General features: G+C 36.1%; 1 pseudogene; it reads right to left on the bottom strand.

Moving 5' to 3' along the window:
- Positions 1-2,885: 2,885 nt before the first annotated feature.
- LOC109055375 overlaps positions 2,886-15,583 on the bottom strand; it is a 96,137-nt pseudogene continuing 83,439 nt past the window's right edge.

Raw genomic sequence — 15,583 nt, 5'->3', positions numbered from 1 at the left:
TCAAGGACACAGATAGAAAGAGAGCAGATGAAGAATGTGTCTGATAGCCGATCAAAGAAAGTGCATGTGCTTGTGCAAGAAAATAATCAATCAAATCTCTTTCACGGAGCCGCTTGCAGTGAAATACAGTTTACAGCAACATAAATTGCCCCGTAAGCGCTTAACAGACATGGAAGGTGTTTGAAAGGTTGCTGGGATAATGTGATGCCGTTTAGTGCAATGATTTTCATATTCAGATTAAGAGGGAAGATATGCATATTAATTACTGAAAGAAACATTTTAAGTTAAAAGAGATTAATAAATAACAACTTCAGTTTATATTTTTCAAAAGCTGTCATATGGCTTCAGAAGACTTGCAATATAGTGCACAAATCACATGCACTATTTTGACTTAAATAAACTGTTTCTCACACAAACATCATGTGACTTCTGTAAACTAAAAACACAAAGCAAGATATTGGTAACACAAACATGTTGATAACCAAACAGTTGCAGGCAGCCATTGACTTTTTGATTTTTTTTCCCATACTATGGAAGTCAATGGATATTTCTTTTTAAACCACGAGCAGTCTTTGATTTTTTGAAGCCCATTTCCGCCAATGAATAAAAAATAAAAAAGGAAACTGCTACTTTTTATCTCACAATTCTGACCTTTTTTTTTTCTCATAACTGCGTGACACAAACTCGCAATTCTGACTTTTTTTCACAGAAATTGTGGGATTAAAACTCACAATTGTGAGAATTTTATCTTGCAATTGTGACTTTAAATCGAACAATTCTGACTTTATAACTCGCAATTGTGAGTTTATATCTCACAGTTCTGTGAAAAAAGTCATCATAACCTTTTATTATTATTATTATTATTATTATTATTATTATTATTATTCTTCAGTAAAGGAAACTGGCTTCCATATTGATTACTATCAACAACCAAGAAAGAATTCTTGAAGGTTTAAATTGAAAGTCTGTAAATTAGCTTTTGGAGAAAGTTTGGAGTGCATTGAGAGAATTTGAGTCCAGAGCTTATAAAACTTGCAGATGCAGTTTAATGAATATTTATCACTGTGATGAATAGTTGATAGATTAGCATTCGTCTGTTTCTGGACCTACACCTTTGTGTTTTGCCCAGTGAATTTGAAAAATTCCCATGGAAGTGTCTTTAGAAGTGTCTTCTAAAGTTGTTTGCTCTCTCTCTCTCTCTCTCTCTCTCTCTTTTTACTTTATTAAAACAGAACACCATAATGCTCTCTATTTTCTGTTAAAATAATCTTTTAACCCTATAAATCCTACTGTATCATATTTAATATAAAAATTTCCAAGGTGATCAACATAATCAAATCTTTGCTGTTAAACCTTTCACACACAATCCGCTACAAGCCTTCTGTCCTCTGATTGATAGTTTAGACTTTTTTTAGAAAGTAAAAGGTCTTTTAGTATAATTGTACAGACATCCACCTTAAACTCATGCTTTAACTCATGTCTTTCTACTGTCAAATCTTTAGTATGCATTTAAATAACTGATATTTTTAGTAATATTTGAAGAGGAACGCTTGTTTTTTTTAGAATCCCCCATATTCTCTCTATATCAGACTATATGAGACACAAAAGCTTCATGTACCTTATATGATACTCTGTGGCCTAAACAGCAATTTTAACTTCATATTTTTTGAAAGACTACATTAGTAGGAATATTTAAACATGATGAAAAGAAACAGCTAACCAGTCAGAAAAGCTAAAAATGTTAACTTTTAATCATGAAAATTTCATGGCTGTTAACTGCCCAAATGCTTAATATATATATATACATATATATATATATATATATATATATATATATATATATATATATATATATATATATATATATATATATATATATATATATATATATATATATATATGTATATATATGTATATATATATATATATATATGCTGACCTTCCAAACACCTAGATTACATGAAATAAAGAAGATAATTTTATTGTAAAAATATTAAAATTGATAAATTGGGCTGAAGACCAGTTTATATATATATATATATATATATATATATATATATATATTTTTTTTTTTTTTAACACACAGCAGGAGAAAAAATGATTTGAAATGATTTTTTCCACACCTAACCCTTTAGGGTTTTCATGTGTGTATTTGTGTGTGTGTTTGCTGCTGGTCTAATTAAAGCAGCATTTGATGTATCTGAAACCCCGAGGCAGCGGATAAGATTCATCCAGCCTCCATCATCCAAAAAACATCCATGATTATGTTTCAAAACAAAACATCTCCTGTGCGTGTTTGTGTGTGTAGGACTCTTCCCCTTAGTTTAGTAAAACCAGTACTTGAGTCAATGTTTTCAAACTGGGTCAGCTGAGTGTGTGTGTGTGTGTGTGTGTGTGTGTGTGTGTGTGTTTTCAGCAGTTTATACTCAAAGAAAGCTTGTTTACCGAGTGAGAATCATAGGTGTTTCTAAGTTTAAACTTTAGGAGTAATTTGCAATTCTGCTGAAACTCCGACAGAACTTCAGTCTGAGAGATTCAGGAGATGCTACGGACTAAATGTATACATAATGAATGTGTGTGTGACGAGTTCAGTCTTCACTTGGATGAACAATGCTCCTTTTGCTGTGAATCCGTTGATCCTTTATTTATGGCTCATTAGTTTCTGTTCAGAGAAGCTGGTCAAAAACAAGTCTCTGTGTGACAATCCACACATATTAAACGCAGTGAATTTTGTACGCGCGCAAACAATGAACTCTCCTGTGATGATTCAGAAGATGAGTCCTGAATTTTGTATAAACTTTGAGTCTTAAATTTCATAATTTAATTTCATAATTCACAATTTAGAGTTTAGCAGCATTTTAAGCAGTTTGAAAATTGAGTGTGGGTCAAACTGACCTGCAACACAACAAGAGGGTTTTAATGCATTAGTTAAAATGAACGTAAGTGTTATTGGTTAAAAGGAAGTAATTTAGTGTTAATCTTGAAATATTAATAACAATATCAAAGTTATCATATTTACTTCATAAAAAACAAGTAGATTTCACAGCAGAGCAATGATACTAAAGGCATTTCACTTCCTAAAAAAAGCCTAACTATCAATCAGATGACAGAAGGCATGGAGTAGATTGTATGCAACAGGTTTAACGGCTAAGTTTTGATCATTTAGAGGCCTTAGAAATTTGCATATCACATGTGATACAGTAGGGCTCGTATAGTCACCACTTTTCTTAACCACAGTGCTAACACAATTGCAGTTGGACAAAATCAAGTGGAAGTCTCTGGCATAAAGTTGCATCAGCAATGTGCAAACCATAACTGGCAATTGTACACAACTGCAGCCAGTGGCCAGTCACCAGTGTGTGTGTGTGTGTGTGTGTGTGTGTGTGTGTGATGCTTACGGTATGGGGTTGGTGCTCATGCAGCGCATCCCAAATTCTGGTGAACTGAGCAGAGCGTACGTCACTCTCTCCACCTGATCTACACCAGGATCATCAAAACTACAACACACAAACAAGACTCGTGAATATTTTTGTGGAAACTGTGATATATTTTATTTTTCAGGATTCTTTGATGAATAGAGAGTTAAAAGAACAGCATTTATTTAAAATATAAATCTTTTGTAACATTATAAATGTCTTTACTAATACTTTTGATCAATTTAATGCATCATTTCTGAACAACGGTGTTAACTTCTTGGTATGACATTGCTATAATAAGGTACTGTACCATTAGTTAACATTAAAGTTAAAGTTAACTAACAATGAGCATTTCATTAATTACAATTTTTTATTCATCTTTGCTAACAATAGTTAATAAAAATACAACATTGTTATTTCACGTAAGATCAGATCCATTAATAAAAATAACAGATAAAAACTCATTAATAGTTCATGTTAACTTACATAGTTATCCTATGTTAATAAATGAAGCATTATTTTAAAGTTTTACCAATTTGGTTCAAATTTTGTTACTGACCCCTAAATAAATACATACATACATAATATGGTGTCACATTTAAGCAAGTTTTATGTGTATGTGTTTACCTATAGAAGGTTTTCTGTGAAGCTCCACACATCCAGGGCCGAAGCTCCAGATTGGGATATTCAACAAACGGGGAACAATCAGTGAGAAGATGAGAGCCAAACACACGGAGAACGGTGGCATCACTACCTGACACACACACACACACACACAAATATTTTCAATACATCTGCACTTAAGGGAGTTTAACTGTGCATCAGTAATAATCTAATAAAGAATTCAAATTTAAATTCATTGAGATGAAGTGCTGTTTAAGTACATGGATTGCGGGTGATTAGTGAACAAGATGCAAGTTTGTATGCGTAAACACCACGTGTCACAGTGGCTCAAGCTTTTAGTGCATTGCCCCTCTCTCTCTCTCTCTCTCTCTCTGGCAGACGAGTGTCATGTGCTTGTGTTGGCTTAGTTAAATGTGTAAAAGGGTTCAATTAAACACTTTCAAAAACTGGCACTGTCACCCTTCATTCCCAGCATAATTAATTTCTCTCTATTCTTCCACTCTGCTATCTCTCCAAATGTTCTCCTTTCATTCCATCCCTCCGCTGACAGACGGAGCGAATCCAGTGCACACAAAACCTGTGAGGGAGAGACAGGCTGCATAGGAGTCGACGACACGGCTTCACTCCAGCTGATTAATTACACTCTGTGATGGTCCAATTAATTCAAACACCCAATTCAAACACTCTCTGTTTACACTGAGGAAAATGTAAATGTGCCGGAGACAGAGAACACATCAGGAATAATGAAGGAGAAAACAATGGAACATCTTCCTCTGAGAGAACCAAGGTGACGAACATCAACCAATACAGAAAAAAAAAATATATATATATATATATATGCATAGTGATGGAGGCTATTTGACCAAGAGCTGAGAAGGTTACATGGCTTGTAATTATATAATGTACATACAGCCTTCAGAAACCCTGCAGTAACAGATAGAATTAGTAGCTGGAATATTTTATTAATTTTATTTTATTTTGGTGTCCATTGCATGCAATTACTTGTATACACCGATTAATTCTCAACTAGCTATAAGTGTGTTTAAAAACTGCAGGGATTGTAGGAAATATTCAACACATTTGAACACATCACTGAACTGATATAAGCTCATGCTTTGTTAAATGAGCTCACAGACAAGCGCCTTTGTTTTTGATGGGCCAGTGCATTTGGTGCTAAACAGTTGTGCTTGGATTCACGCTGAAACTCAGACCAGCCTAAACCGATTAAATTCTCACAACTACTGACTGTAAAATAGAGAGAGGTTGACTTGAAGGAGGAAAATATTTGAAAAGAGGGTCTTTACAGGGTATTTCATGTGTTTGATGGTTTTACCTGAGCGATGATTCCCCTTCAGCTTCAGCTGCGGGCATGATGGAAACATTTGATAAAAAGAGCTAAAAACTGCTGTTTGATCAGTGACCAACCAATGATGACGTACAACCCTTTGCCATTCACACACATGGTGTAAGATAAACAACAGTCTCACATGGTGCCTAATTGCTACTGTCTGAAATATGACAGCTAACTCAACTATTACAGCTGACACACTGTTACAGCCACCTTAACTACTAAAGCTGCCACAAGTGCTGCATCTGCCTCACTTTTAAAGTTGCCTTATTGTTACAGCTGCCTCACTGTTACAGCCGCCTCAACTATTACAGCTGCCTCACTGTTACAGACACCTTAATGTTACAGCCTCCTCACTGTTACAGCCGCCTCAACTATTACAGCCTCCTCACTGTTACAGCCACCTCAACTATTACAGCTGCCTTACTGTTACAGCCACCTCACTGTTACATCTACCTCACTGTTACAGCTGCCTTACTTTTACAGACACCTCAGTTTTACTAATCTGTTACATCTACCTTAACCAATATAGTTGACATAAGTATTATATCTGCCTAAGTGTAGCTACCACACTGTTACAGTTACCTTACTGTTATAGTATTTCATTGTTATAGCCAACACACTGTTACAGATGCCTGAAATACTTCAGCACCTTCACTGGTACATCTTCCATTCTGTTACAGTTGAGTCACCGTTACAGCTACCTTAACTATTACAGCTGACTGAACTATTACTTTTGCCTCAAATACTTTAGGCACCACACTGTTACAGCTACCTTGTTGTTACCTCCGCCACACTGTTTCAGCCACCTCACTGATACAGTATTTCGTTGTTATAGTTACCTTAATTGTTACAGCTGCCTCAACTAGTTCAGCACCCTCACTGTTACAAATGATTCACTGATACACCTGCCTTAACTACTGCAGTCAACTATAAAAGATGCATCAATTATTATTTTTGTTACCACAGATTTACAGTACCTAATTTTTGCAGCTGCCTTAACTATTTCAGCTGACTTAGCTATTACAGCCACCTCACTGCTACTAGGGTTTCTACAATACTTTAGGTATGTCTCATAGTATGATTTGATTCATGATAAGAAGTAGTATCGAAGTACCACCAGCAGTGTTTGGATAAGTCTGCAATAACAAATGTAAGCACTCCCAATAAATTCAAGGTTCCACTGAAATCCACTGAACCATCATGGTAGGTGCTCATGTGCTTGACTTATAATGTCCATCAGGCCGCTTATTCATATTCCCTATGTTCTGTTTTAAATTGCATTGGACTTAAATCATAGATGTCAATGGCACATACATTATTTATATTACTTGTATTATCGACATTCAAGTTTAGGTTGAATGCTGGATATATACTTCGATGCATTAAACTCTTTAGAACAAATGCAGTTTAACATGAAAGCCATTAATATTAACACAGAACAACAAAATCAAATACCAAATCACAGCTAAAATGTGCAACAGTATTTACAGATGACTCACTTTTACAGCCACCTTACTATTACAGCTTACAGTAAGCATAATTATTAAAGCAGCCTTATCACTACACTTAGCTCACTCTTACATCTAGCCTACTATTACATGTTTAGAGATTTAAAAGGCAATCGGACTTAAATCCTAGATGTCAACTAGCACAACATTAACCTTCGCATTACTTGTTTCAAACCAAGGGGAGTGGAGGTTGAATGCTGGATAATTAATACAGAGCAGTGATTACTGTTGGAAAAATACTGTTACACAATGGCATTCAGTACCAAGCTAGATTACCACAGTAAAGATCGGTTGCTAAAAGAATGAGCAACAGTGTTTACAGATGACTCACTCTTACATCTAGCCTACTATTACATGTTTAGAGATGCATTCAGTTGCTGAACCGAAAGTCTGTATTCCTGATATCCTAGAGCTGCTTAGAGTTGCATTCAGTGCTGAACCGAAAGTCTGTATTCCTGATATCCTAGAGCTGCTTCTGCGCTTTTGTTCAAGAGTTCCTTTCTTATCTGTGAGACATTAACACACGCACACACACACACACACACACACACACACACACACAGTAGAGGTTATTCTGGAGGAGTGTGATACTTTCAGCTTATTCATTTGGCCTGTTCTTATCTGCGGGAGCATTAACATGCGTATACACACAATCACACACACACACACACACACACACACACACACACACACACACACACACACACACACACACACACACACACACACACACACACACACACACACACACACACACACACACACAGAGGTGAGACAGGAGAGTACAATTGTAACACTTCATCTCAGCTCTTATTTGAGCAGCCTGTTCTTATCTGAGAACCGTAAGGCCCTTAAATAGACCGAATATCCTTCCAAAGGATCCCACTGTTATAAACAAGAGGTTGAGGTTTATTTTTAACAAGATCCCTGATTATTTCAGTCTGATTTTAACAGCTTGAGTGGCACATTTCAGTGCAGTTGTATTATGAAACTGTCACCATGTAGTACACCTTTACAAAGTGCCTGTTTCTGAAGGATTGGTGGCTAATACAACTGGTGCTTATTTGATATGTGGAGAGGACATTTACATAGATGCACAACAGTTAAAGAGAGGAACCCTAAAATAGCCTAAAATACAGCTAGTAAAAACAGAAACAATAAAGTATAAACTATATAAAAAAAAAACATCTTGCATAAACTTGTTGAAAAATATATATATATATAATATATATATGTTATATATGGTATATATATTATATATATATATATATATTAGTATTACTATTATTAAAGAAATGCCAGTAAATAAATTCTAAATTATAATATATTAAAGTGTAAAATGAAATGGATATTAATACTTTCATCAAGGATGCATGAAATTGATCATGCTAAAATGTCAGTAAATAAATTCTAAAATATAATGTTACACAATTTTTCTATTTCCAAAAATTCTAAAATATAATGTTACACAATTTTTCTATTTCCAAAAAGTATGTTCTTTTGAACTTTTAGAATCCTGAAAATACAATGTATCACCACAATTTCCGCATATTTGGCAACACAACTGTTTTCAACATTGATAATAATCAGAAATGTTTATTAAGCAGCAAATCAGCATATTAGAATGATTTCTGTAGGATCATGTGACACTGAAGACTGGAGTAATGATGCTGAAAATTCAGCTTTGATCACAGCAATCAATTACATTCGAACCTAGTTTCATATAGAAAACAGTTATTTTATATTATAATAATGTTTAGAATTTTACTGTTTTCACTGTATTTTGTTTACTTTACTGATCAATTTTTGCTCAACAAATGCATCCTTGTTGAGCATAAAATGCTTTTAATGTTAAGCTTTAATATTTATCCCAGCGCAATGACACTACACATGACAATTCTTTTGTGTATCTGTGGCACTGAGCATTAAAACCTTGATAGTTCTGTAAATTTCTAAATAAATTCAACTAAACAGACTGGTTTGCTGGTCTGTTTGGTATCAACCTTTTGCTGAAGTGAACTGAAAATACCATGTAATTCCTGTGTTTATGGTAAAATAGTGGAATGGGGAACGGAAGACTTGTCTCATGAATGTTAATTAGGTTATGCACAATTGAATATGATCTTTAACGGTTTTAATAAATCAATAGTTTGACCAGGAGATAAATATCTGCAGCTATGCATCTGCTCATCACAGTCAAATGTGAACAGATACAGATGTATTAGTGTAAAGTGGTAGAAACTATATGGGCCACACATGTAAATGTCACCGACGTGACCCATTGGTGTACCTCCTCCTGACTCGTGTCTGATATCCCGTAGCTCATGACGCCCAGAGCGCTCTTCTCCAGATCCAGCTCTTTAAAAAGGGATGTGTAGCTGCACATAAACCAGATCCTGACCTACGACCTCCAGAAACTCGGCCTCCGGCACGTGCCGCCGCACCAGTCGACTCAGATCTGCTGCGTCTGATCAGGAGGAACAGAAAAATACATTTATACAGTTGCATAATGACACTGTGTGTGTGTTCATTAGAGAGCGAGTGAGCTGTGAACCTGGTGGGTCCAGACTGCTGATGCTGTCACTGCAAATTCCTTCATCCACGCTGAATTTATCATGCTGTCGGACACACACACACACACAAAGAAATATGGAATGCAAAATTAAAAAGTTGCTGGTAGGGATGGGGCATAAGGTTTGTTTAGCTGTTTTCGACATTTACCAGGTAAAATACTAGGAACAGCTGTGCCTTTAAACAAATTGCTTCTGAGGCTTAAAAATTGTGCATATCTTGTAATTCCTTAATATGGTAAATCAAAGATGCCAAATCAGGACTGATAAAAGTGGTTTTGAAACATATCTTCATTTCATTTTTCATTGAAAGTTGATTTTAAAAAAATGCACGTTTATATATTTGAGTTGGATATAATTCAAAACCAATGGCTCTCAATAAAGTTTAATTTTTGGCTCTTAAAGGGGTCATATGATGCGATTTAAATTTTTCCTTTCTCTTTGGAGTGTCACAAGCTCTTGGTGAATAAAGAAGATCTGTGAAGTTGCAAAGACTAAAGTCTCAAATCCAAAGAGATATTCTTTATAAAAGTTGAGACACCCCCACATCTCTACATCACTATGTGGGAAGATTTGCATAACGCTGCCTAAATGTTCACACAAAGAAAGAAGGTGTACCTTTTATTCTCATTGTAGTATTGTTGTTGCCGCTGCCACCATGTCTTATAGATGCTGTGTGTTTGGTTGTGAAAGCGAAACTACTTTGTTTGGCCTTCCAAAAGAGGACGATATCCGCTCAGTCTTGCCTGGAGCTGATCCGTGCTGGTCGCTGAGGAAATACATCAACTTTGCACTGTGGATCGCTGAATCAGCTTTCACCGTGGACGAAGCGGAGTCCAGCCCGGGGTCGTCACATGTGGTTGCTGCAAGACCAAGGTACGCCCCCTCCCACAACCCACCCTACGCACCGTTCTCCGCTCACTCAAGCTGGCCACGGCTGTGTGACGCTGTTCCGTTGAGAAATCGAAACTACTTTGTTTTTGCCTTCCAAAATAAAACACGACTAGAAATCATGTTTATATCACGTTTATAATGGGTTTTATGTTTTTGACGCTGGAGGCATTCGGCCAATCACAACGTGCTGGATAGCTGGCCAATCACAGCACACCTCGCTTTTTAGATCGATGAACTTTGTAAAAATTGACACTTTCAGAAGGCGGGACATAGAGGAGAAACAATAATGTACAGTATGTGGAAAATAATGTGTGTGTTTGTGTGTGTGTGTTTGTGTGTGTGTGTGTGTGTGTGTGTGTGTGTGCGTGTGTGTGTGTGTGTGTGTGTGTGTGTGTGTGTTAGTGCTGTCAAATGATTAATAGCGATTAATCCAAAGTAAAAGTTTTTGTACATGCCTGTATATATTTCAGAAGAACCTCTGCCGTAGGTTTTCTTCAGGAAGAGCAGGAGCTGCAGCGGCAGACGATGATGGCGATATGATCGCCCAGGATATTTGCTTCATCCATGTGATGCGTCCAGAATGATGGTACGACCTGCAAGAGACACAGACATCAAACGACCACACGTTCAGCGCTCGTGGGTGCGAGAAAAACCATCAAAGTTCAGCAGAGAGCGTGCATTTCTGAAGCTCATCTGAATGGGACGGGGTGCGTTTGAAGTGCAGGTGCACTAGAAAACAGCACACTCTATATATAGGTGCTTTTATATCTCATTCTGTATAGAAAAGTTTCCCGTGTTTTGTATTCGCCGGAGCTCCCGCTGAAGCCAGACACCCGCGGGGCTCAGCGCCTGCATTATTTCTGCTCTGCCTGTGTGACGAGGCTGTGGGAGTTCAAGGCGTCTGTCCTTTGACTTGCCGAGAGCAGAAATATCATGAAATATCATGCATCTGCGCTTCCCAAACGCTTCAAACCTGGCGTTTATATTGAGAGACGCTAGCGCTGGACACAATGACTATAAAAACTCTTAAGCTGTGAACTGGAAAACTTGTTTGTTGGAGAGTTGCATATAGCCAACAGGGTTTGTACCAAAAATAACAACAACAACAACAACAACAACAACAACAATAATAATAATAATAATAATACTGTAAAGACTTAGTAGAATGGAACACAATACATCAATATGGTGTTTAAATGTAAATGTCTCACATTAGCAATGCTTTAAAATCTAAAAACTTAACAGGTCCAACACATCTCCATTACTGTTCAATACATTTTACAAAAAGAGCTTGAATATCTACGCTCTTCTAAAATATGGGATTTAAGTATTCAAAAAAAGGAAAAAGAAAAAGAAAAAGTAGTAGTTTTTAATAAATGCTAAAATTGTACCGTTTTTGTGAAGTCAGAACAGACCTTTATAACGCAACAGTGGCTTCATCAGCACTGTGTGAAACACATTCATTCATTCATTCATTCATTCATTCATTCATTCATTCACATATTAAATTACAGTAACCCAGCTGACAGGAACATTCTCTGAATGCTTTGTAAAAGTTTCTCTGAGCTGCGTATGAATGTTCCCCCAGCTACACTAATGTATTGTTCATATAAAGTTATCTGGTTCTCAAAACATTAGCACAATGTTCATCTAACATTTTTTTAAACATTACTAACTACTTGTTTCAGACTGTTCTAAACACAGCAAGTAACGTTTCCTTTTTCAATTCAAAAAATGTAAAAAGTGGCCATTTAGAATGTTCAGAGAAATAACTTTTTAATAATGGGAATGTTGATAAAATGTTCTCAGAACATTTCCTTTTGTTAGCTAGGAATGTTCAAGAGTTAGGGGTCGGGATTTTATTTTTTTTATAAAGGAAACATTAAATCGATCAAAAGTGACAGTAAAGACATGTATAATGTTACAAGTGTTCTATTTCAAATAAATGTTGTTCTTCTGAACGTTCTATTCATCTGTGAATCCTAAAAAATACAATGTATCACGTTTCCACAAAAATATTGAGCAGCTTAACGGTTTTCAACATTGATAATAATCAGAAATGTTTCTTGAGCAGCAAATCAGCATATTAGAATGATTTTTGAAGATCATGTGACACTGAAGACTGGAGTAATGATGCTGAAAATTCAGCTCTGATCACAGGAATAAATTATATTTCACCAAATATATTCAAATGGAAACCAGATATTTGAAATTGTAATAATATTTCACAATATTACAGCTTTTACTATATTTTTAATCAAATGAATGCAGCCTTGGTGAGCAGAAGAGACTTCTTTCAAAAAAACAACAACAAAACAACAACAACAACAACAACAACAACAAAAACATCTTAATTATATCTGAATGTTAGTCTACTATTCACCACCTGTGGACATAAACACTTTAAATCACACAGCAAATGCTAAAAAATCCTTATTCAAATTGTGTATGAGTGTTTGTGTGTGTGTGTGTGTGCCACTCTCGGCCCAATTAACAGCACTAGTACACATCATTTCATTTTCCTAAATTATTAATCAGACAATAATCGGCTGCACTAATCAAATAATCATCAGTTGCTCTCTAATTACACGCGCGATCCAGCTGAAATGGGCTGAATATGCGAGTTCAGTCCCCAGAGGACTGCAGGACGTGAAATAAATTATAAATTGAACGTGTAATATTTTGATTTAACAAGCTTGCACTTTGAGAGAGTTTTACACTGACATCTCAGCTTCTCAAGTAAGCAAAAAAAGAAACTAATTACAAACAACAAGATAAATAAATACAGAACAAAACCAGAATCAAACAGAACAAAGACACAAATCAAATAAACAGTGCATTAAAGGGGGCATATGATGTGATTTTAAGTTTTTCTTTCTCTTTGGAGTGTTACAAGCTATTGGTGCCATCTTAAATTTATGATAAGCCGTTTCCTTATCATGGGACTTTGGTTTGTTATCTGCATATGCTTAAATTCCTTTATTTCCTCACTTCATTGTCAGTTGTTATTTGTGTTAAAGTTTTGCTAATGTTTCATTAAGGTATGAAAACATTATTTATGAATGTTTTCTGAATGTTTTGAGAAGTTTAATTCTGTTGGAGCAGGTCAGAGCTGATGTTGGCACTCCAGAAGCAGTATAAGACTGCCAAAGACCGCGGGCCTCACCTTTACAGCATGTTGGAACCAAATCATTGCTCAAAACTGGAAAGAGCACTGTCACAATTCATAAGAGAAAGTGTGACAGTTGGAAACAGTTGTGGCCTCTCAGACAAGCTTCTGAGAGAGTCATGATGTTCTGCTCCAGCGCTTTAACCCCTTACTTCCCGCAGAGCACCTGCCGCTGACAGACGCAGGGACAGAATACAGACCGCCTCATTGCTTTCATTGACCTGCCAGAAGCTTTGACACCATTGATCACCATGATGTCTGGACTGAGATGAAAAGTGCTGTCATATTTCTGCAGCAGATCCATGACAAAGAAACTGTCCAAGCTCATGTGGCTGAGAGTGAGATTCAGTGTCTCATTCTTTATTCAAATGTGTAACAACTGTCATCTTTGATCTCTTTCTGACATCCATAACCATGTGAATTACCATTCCTCTTATTCCAGATGTGCAGTTTCTTCATCATCTATTTGCACCTATACAGGTGGAGTGCACTGTGGACTGTTACAGCAAACAAAAGCCAGGTAATATATATATCCACCTATACAGGTGGAGCTGGGGAAGGAGGAGAGTTTCTGAAGTGCACTGTGGACTGTTACAGCAAACAAAAGCCAGGTATTTGAATATTGAGCTCATTGGCTACTGATACAGGAGAAAACCAATCAGCTGTGCCATGTGATGATTTCATTAGGTCAGATAATAATCTTTTTTTTTTCATTTAAATTTTAGTAATTTGATGTGCTTTTGTAATTAATAAACGCGCTGCAAATCCTCACAACACATGCAAATTAAGAATCGCAATGCAAATCCTCACAACACATGCAAATTAAGAAACGCTGCAAATCCTCACAACACATGCAAATTAAGAAACGCGCTGCAAATAACACTGACCACAATGGAAATGTTTCAAGGGGACCCAAAAAAGTGTTGGACCCGGCTGGGATTTGCTTATTGTGCAGTGGCTACTGGTCAGTTGAGCTGTTAGTGAACTGAAAGGTGAGGTTTTTTTTTAAAACACCCTGATTGCATGATTCCTTTGTCTTTTGGATATTATTAGCCTAAATAAGCTGAATAAGTACACGATTAACTGTGAAACGTTACTATATAAGATGGCTAACTTTAATATCCTCAACTAAACATAATTTCAAGGTTAATGAAAAAAATTGCAATGCTTCTTTAATTGTTTCTTAATTTGCATGTGTTGTGAGGATTTGCTGGTGTTTTTTCAATTTGCATGTGTTTTCTTAAGTTGCAGCGCGTTGAGCCCCCTCGGCCACCGTATTTTCCTGTACTACTGTACTATTTTTACTTTATTTAGTTTTTTATTCCTTTATATTATTTTAGTACTTCAACTCATTTAAATTAGTTTTCAAAGGAACATTTCTAATTTTCATTTAAGTCTATTATTTGTGTTTTATTTCAGCTTTAATTCAGTTAACAAATCATTATTAATAGTTTGTGAGCTGAACTGAACTGTCATTGCCTGCAGCTCTGAAATATTTTTTACATGTAAAACCATTTTTGAGTTGAACTGTGATTACCTCGAGCTTTTGAGTATTTGTTTTGAAAGAACATTTTGACGCTTTCGAGTTGAACTGCTGTCTTCCTTGAGAAGACCTGAGCTGAACTGCTCTCACCTGCTGTGTCTGCTGAATTGTTACTCATCTCACTAGGCTTTCATAATCCGCCAAAAAACCTTCTCATAATATTCCAACAACATAAGATTCATTATTAATAACATCCACAAAAAAAAAACTCAATTAATTTGCCTCCTAAGATTATGGTGAAAGACAGGACAAGATTTTACTTGTTGAAGAGGATATTGTGTTGTGGACACATTCCCAGGCACCGAAGGTGGGAGCGAAAAGACCCGTCAGTATCGGCCTGGTGAACAAGAAAATATTACACAAATAAATGAAAATAAACAACACCATGCATGAACTTATGAGTGTTTAATGTACAGCAGATTTTATGTTGAGACAGCGCATGCCTCTTTTTTACTTTGCAGTATTTAGATCTGAACTGTAGTAGGTTTGTGTATGATATATAAAGTGG

Source organism: Cyprinus carpio, chromosome B7, assembly GCF_018340385.1.
Source record: "Cyprinus carpio isolate SPL01 chromosome B7, ASM1834038v1, whole genome shotgun sequence".
In the NCBI taxonomy this organism is placed as follows: Eukaryota; Metazoa; Chordata; class Actinopteri; order Cypriniformes; family Cyprinidae; genus Cyprinus; species Cyprinus carpio.
This window is presented reverse-complemented; position numbering and strand designations above follow the sequence as displayed.